Genomic DNA, 6,912 nt, shown 5'->3' on the forward strand with positions numbered 1-6,912 from the left:
AGGCTAATATACTGAATAGAGCTAAGAGATTCGGTCTGTACAGTTTAATTCTATGAGAAGGTGTATGCTGAAGCGAGTTATTAAAGTTCCCAAAATGATACCATTTACAACTGTGGGAGTGGAGCAGACATGCATCCAAAAGTACACTTCAGAAGGATTCGCAAACTATCTTCCCTACTCTTCAGCTGGAGACTCCTAATATGTGATTGTACTTGTTTAAACATTTCGAGAATAGTAATATCATAATCTAAAAATAGTTACATTGTGTATTTACATCACTAAGCATAATAACATGCCAGTCGTTACCTGCAAAATGTCTTTATAGGTTATATTTCTGTCTGGATTGCTTAGAGCTGGAAACTTCCTATATTACAGTAGTTGTTGGAGGTGATGCATTTCTGTTAAGGCATCATCTGAGAAGGAAGACCTACTATATGATCTAGCCACTTTATTAGGAACAACTGTGAAAGGATCTTCAGGAAATGTTTTGCCAATGAACTCATGATGTGAAAATATAGAATGGTTAGCTGTTAGTTTGCTGAAAAAGTGGGAAAAAAGAAGGCTAGACAACATGCCTTAAGAAATAGCTATCCTCCCAGAAGACAGCTGCTAGTCATTCTAATAACAGTCAGAAGCAATCGCTCCAGAGTACTGTGACATCTGGAAGACTCAAGACATCTGAATGTGCACAAAATACAAACAGTGAATGCAGGTAGTGAGTGGGATGTACCTACACTGTACTGTTGCTCACTGTTAGTTAGTGGTTAGTTAATTGTATTTCCTCAACCCACTCTCAACCATAATGCTGAACTTTTCAGTTAGGTATTAGTTTTTGTTGGGCAGCCATTGCGTAATTAATTTAATCTTTTGGTTTGGGCTACTGTAGAACCAGATATCATGTTGTAAACTGAAAATCCTTTCTTTCAAAACTGCACATTTTAAATATGTATAGCGAATGGAATTGTAGACAGGTAGGATTTATGAAACGATTATGTGAGCTACAACATCCACCATGCAATGGCACAAGTATAAACAGGTGGCGAGGTACTCTATTTTTATTGTGTGGTGTTCCAGTACAATGGAACATGCATCTAAGACACTTTAATTAACACACAGTTCATTACAATGTCTCCCCCTTTATAGTTCATGAAGCCCAGAGGACGTGAATGCTGTTGGAGATCTAGATTTAAAAAAAAAAGTTTCATCCGGTCATTAAAATAAGTTCTTCAGTAACTAATTAAATATACTACTGCAGTATCTCACTTTTATCCACTGCCAGAGTGGTGCCATTATGTCAGCGATTGAAAGATGAATGTTCCCACACAAATTGTCTGAGTTACCCACCCACATTTGGTTCTGTAACCTTAAATGGTATGTTGGAAATCCTGACCTTCAGATTTAAAAACAAGTCAAAACCCCATCCAATGTGAATAATACATATGAGTGACTTAAATCCTAGGGCGGGAGAGTACATTTATAAAGCTCCAAGAAAGACAAATGGCAAAAGGAAAATTAAAGTAGTGGTGAATACACAGTATCTGCGTGACAGAAACCAGCATTAGCATCTCATGTTACTGGCTTGTAGACAATAATGAGGAGGAAAAGGAACTGCTTTTGGAAGGTGTCATGTTTCCATTGGAAACAGAGATCAAAGTCTTCATTCATCCATGAGCAGGTGCAGCATTGTACAACTGCAGTGCAATGTTTTCCAGGTACATTTTCAGGATACTGATGGTTCTAACTGTATTTTGTATCTGTGACAGGGATAAATGTAATCCACATACTTGTTTTGATTTTTCAGGTCCGTAGGAGAAGCGGTTCTTTGGCTATATGTTGAATTCCTAGGTCATTTTACCTCGGCAGTGTCCTTGGGGTTGAAACAGGCTGGCTGTAAAGAATCTCAGTCAATAGGGGAATCTCCTAGTTTGTGATTTTCTTTAATAACAGAAAAGAACATTAAAGGGTGGGGACAATTTCACTCTCCAAGTGAAATAAGCAAGGAGATCCCCCTGAAAGCAAGGCTTTCAAATGGACTCAACAAGGTGTAGAAATCAATCAACAGCTTTATTTCTCAACTAATTCCTAACCTGCCTAGGCAACTATTCACTAATTGCAAAGTAGGTGCTGTTTATCATTAGTTAGTAGTAGGTTAACTGTACCACTCAACCTTAATTGTTTAACTTTTTAGTTAGCCATTTTTGTTTGAGTAAATGTAATTAGTTTAATCTTTTGGTATGGGCTTGTGCAGTACCAGATATTGTGTTTTAAATTGAAAATGCACGTGCATGTGTTTCTTTCAAATCTGCACATTTTAAATATGTACGACAGATAGGATTTATGGAATTATTGTGTTACTACAACCCCTATGTAATGGTGCAAGAAATATATGTGATAAACGGAAGACTGGAAAGAAAAACCCTGTGCATGTGTGAGGGCAGGGGCGCTGGAACTAGGGGTGCTGGGGTGTGGTAGCACCCCCTTGGCTTTGCATGGCTTCCATCATATACAGGGGTTATATAAATTTAAAAGTCAATATTTGCGGAAAACTGCTTACACCAACAGGAAAAGAGTCAATGATGTACTGATACTGACTATTTTTTAAATTTAAATTATGACTGTCAGCAGTATCCAGACCTCAAGACTGTCGTGTGCACTGGCGTTTATTCTATCTTTGAATACATAAGAAACATAAGAAAGGTTTACAAACGAGAGGGAGGCCATTGGCCCAGTCGTGTCGCTCTTGTTGGGTGGTGGTTAGGTTGTTAGCTTATTGATCCCAAAATCTCATCAAGCAGCTTCTTGAAGGATCCCAGGGTGTCAGCTTCAACAACATTACTGGGGAGTTGATTCCAGACCCTCTCAATTCTCTGTGTAAAAAAAGTTCCTCCTATTTTCTGTTCTGAATGCCTCTTTGTCTAAACTCCATTTGTGACCCCTGGTCCTTGTTACAGGCTGAAAAAGTCCCTTGGGTCGACACTGTCAATACCTTTTAGAATTTTGAATGCTTGAATTAGGTCGCCACGTAGTCTTCTTTGTTCAAGACTGAACAGATTCAATTCTTTTAGCCTGTCTGCATATGACATGCCTTTTAAGCCCGGAATAATTCTGGTCGCTCTTCTTTGCACTCTTTCTAGAGCAGCAATATCTTTTTTATAGCGAGGTGACCAGAACTGAACACAATATTCAAGATGAGGTCTTACTAATGCATTGTACAGTTTTAACATTACTTCCCTTGATTTAAATTCAACACTTTTCACAATGTATCCGAGAATAGCTCTGTTGGAAAAAATAAAAATAAAATTGTCCTGTCTTTAGTATGTAATTCCCTTCCTTTTCAAAATATATTTTATGCTCTATGCTGCAGTTCATCTTCTAAACACAAGATGGCTCCCTGTCAGTATTTTCTGTTGAACTGCGTCTGAATAAAATCCTATATGTGAATGGTCTCCTTTAGGGAGTATTCTGTGGCAGGACTGAGGCACTGCACATGAAAACTGTGTTTGTTGTGTTGTATTTATGTAAATAATTATGTTTACTGGAGTAAATAATTAATGGAGAACCTGACGCTCCGTATTGTACAGCAGACCTGCTGTTTTAAAAAGCAGGTGAGCGTGTTCCAACGAGTGTCAGGTGTAAGAATCACGCAGCTACAGCAGGGCATAAGTAGGGCTTCCGGCTTTTGGCATTTAAAATAACAAAAATCTGCTGTTACGTATCGGCATTTATTTTCAGGACCACAAAACAGGTGAAAATCGGTTAAAACAGCCCTCCTACTCATGTTCCACAATAACTGGCAAAAATTGGTATACTTGAACAATAATGTAATATCAGCAGTACTACCATCAATAAAACAAATTCTTTCTTAGCAGGCGATATTGGGAAATTTAGTTCAAAATAAAAACAAGTGGAGATTCTGCTTGTATCTGTTTTATAAAATAAATGCCGGTAACTGGAACATTAAATTCGGCAGGTATTTATCGGCATAATTTTATTTATTTTTTTTACTGAAAACGGAACCCCCTAGGCATTAGGGTGACCGGGGGGGGGGGGGGGGTACTGATTACTTGTAGTGATTGCGAGACTAACGTTATTAGAAATGGAACCAGCCTAAAATATTTTGGAGCTAACTTTTCCTTTAAGTTTGTATTTCAAATAGGTTTATTTGTAGCTTTTAATGTTGTGGACTATTTGGCTGTCACTATAGTTGCTGTTCTGTATAAAACGGAATCGTCCCGTACTGGTAAATAAAATGTTGCGTTCCGTTTCAAATCGATACGGAACGCAATTTGTTCTGTATTTTGCAATACTGAGCCAAATGTATTTTTCAAGTATGAGAAATCAGAGATCTCCGTCTCTGGTGAAGCACCAACTTCCTACCGAAACCGGCTCTATCTGAGTTATCAGGTAATTATGGGAGATGTAGTTCATCTGATTAACAATTATTCACTTTCGAAAAAGATCGAGTAACGCGAGGCAGTGCAAAATCCCTCCTATTGAGTGGTGTGTGCCGCTGTCAGAGATGTAGCCTTGAAAGATATAACCTGGCTAACCGATTTCAGACACGATGGCAAATTCGGAAACACCTCAAAAAAAGACAAAACGGATGCAAAAATATAGAGACGAATGGGAGAAGGATATTACATGGGTGAACAAAGTACATGACAATATTTTCAAAGCCCGGTGCACTGTGTGCAGAAAATAATTTTCGATCTCTCACGGCGGAGTTTGTGACCTTAGAGAGCATGAAGCGGGAGAAGGCCATGCTCATAACTGTCGAACAAGGAGAATCAATCAGACTATTCAATCGTTCTTTGTTTCAGAGAGATCACCTGAAGCTGATAAGGTATGAAGGCTACTGTACTTAGCCTTGCATAATTTATTCCTCTAGCTAGAGCGATTACAATTATATTAGCTAACGTCAAATAGCTAATGTTACACACCGCAAGCCATTCACAGACCCGAGCACGAAGTTATGATTTTCTTCTGTAATACGGTCTCCGGTCTATTTTTTTATTTTTTTACTTTTTTGTGGACTTTAAGTGTAATTATTTTACTTAATTACGCATTGGACAGTGTTGTTATTGTGTAGTTTTGACTTTTGATCGTTTACGAAATACATTTTTAGCGGCGCTCTCACCACTCAAAGCGAACCCCCAATTAGTAGCTAACATTACTCAACGTTTAAATGGACTTTATGTTTACGTGCGTGCACTCATAATCCGGTCATCATTCTGAGTCTATTTTCCTGATGTGTGATATGTAAATAGCGTTTTAATGTATCGATCGTTTTCTGGGTTTTTCCAAAGATGTAGCCAATTTATATATTTGCATTTTAATAGTATGCATTGAACGTGTTGCTGTTATTATTTGCGTTAAACAGTTTGTATTTATATATTGAAATAACTAGCTAGTATTACATAATGTAGCTAGAGTGAAGTTTTATTCCTTATTCATGTATTATATATATATATATATATACTTATACTAATATATATATAGTTATATCCATATATATATATATAATTTAAAATGTACTGAAATAATATTTATATACTCACATTTTAAAATAGATAAAGTAATTGCCAGATACATATTTTAATACAGAATCAGTTGTTTATTAGCCTATTTCATGTTGTTTCTGTTAAGTATTTAGTGTAAGAGGTTTTTTTTATAACATAGGCTACTTTATTAACAGGTCACAGCTGCTGAGTTGGCTAATGCATACCACACAGTGAAACACAACCTCAGCTACAACAGTACAGACTGAGCTTTGAAACTGGCACACAAAACGTTTTGTGATTCATACATCTGCAAAAGACTTGCCTGTGGGAGAACAAAATCAGAATCACTTGTGAAGGATGTGCTTGCCCCAAAAGCAGTAGCCAACGTCATCCAGACCTTATCATCCACCAATGGGAATAAGAAGCCACTTTCATTTTCCATATAAATGGATGCCTCAGACCAAAGGAACAGGAAAATGTTCCCTATTGCAGTCCAGTTCTTCACTCCTCAGGATGGTGTAGCAAATAAAATGATTGATTTTGTGGAAAATCCAGATGAAACTGCAGATGGCATTGTGAAATGCATCACCAGCTCACTGGAGAGGTTTGGATTATCTCTAAACTCAGTTTCAGCTTTTAGTGCCGACAACACACATGTCAACTACGGTGTCCATCACTCTGTCTACACTGAACTGAGTACTCAAAACCAAGATATTCTTCAAGGAAACTGCCATGCACACATTGTGCACAATGCTGTCAGGCATGCTATAGATGAGCTTTCAGTTGATGTTGAAAGTGTAGTGCTTAAAGTCGACAGCCACTTTTCAATTTCTGCAAAAAAGAGAAAAACGCTGAAAGAATTCTTTGAATTTATGGAAACAGAATGGCGAGAAATACTACGGCATGTCCCAACTAGATGGCTGTCCCTCAATCCAGCAAAATGTAGATTGCTACAAAGTTGGACAGCCATAAAATCCTACTTTGCCAGTCTTGGTGATGGCTGTCCAAAGCAGATCAGAAATGCACTGAAACTACCTGAAGATGTAAACAAGGTTCAATAAGTCCCAGCTGTGGTTGAAGTGTACCTACTCTTCTACAGTAATATTCTTTGCATTTTTGAAGAGTTAGTTAAAAAATTGGAAGGAAACAACACAGCTGAAACAGAACTGTACACCATCATGGAAACTCTGCAGAGTAAGCTACTCAGGAGAAAGGAGGATGAATTCTATGGCTACCTTACCAAGCAGAAGATGCAACACCTTCCTCCAACTGCAGCAGATAATGCAAGAAAAGACTTATTAGCCTTTTTCAACATTGCAATGGCCTTCTCTTCTCTGAGGACAGCTGGCTTTTCTGTCTCCAGCCTCTGTCCCTCCACACTGCAGGACAATTGAAATATTCCGACATGGAA

Source organism: Polyodon spathula, chromosome 3 (assembly GCF_017654505.1).
Source record: "Polyodon spathula isolate WHYD16114869_AA chromosome 3, ASM1765450v1, whole genome shotgun sequence".
NCBI lineage: Eukaryota > Metazoa > Chordata > Actinopteri > Acipenseriformes > Polyodontidae > Polyodon > Polyodon spathula.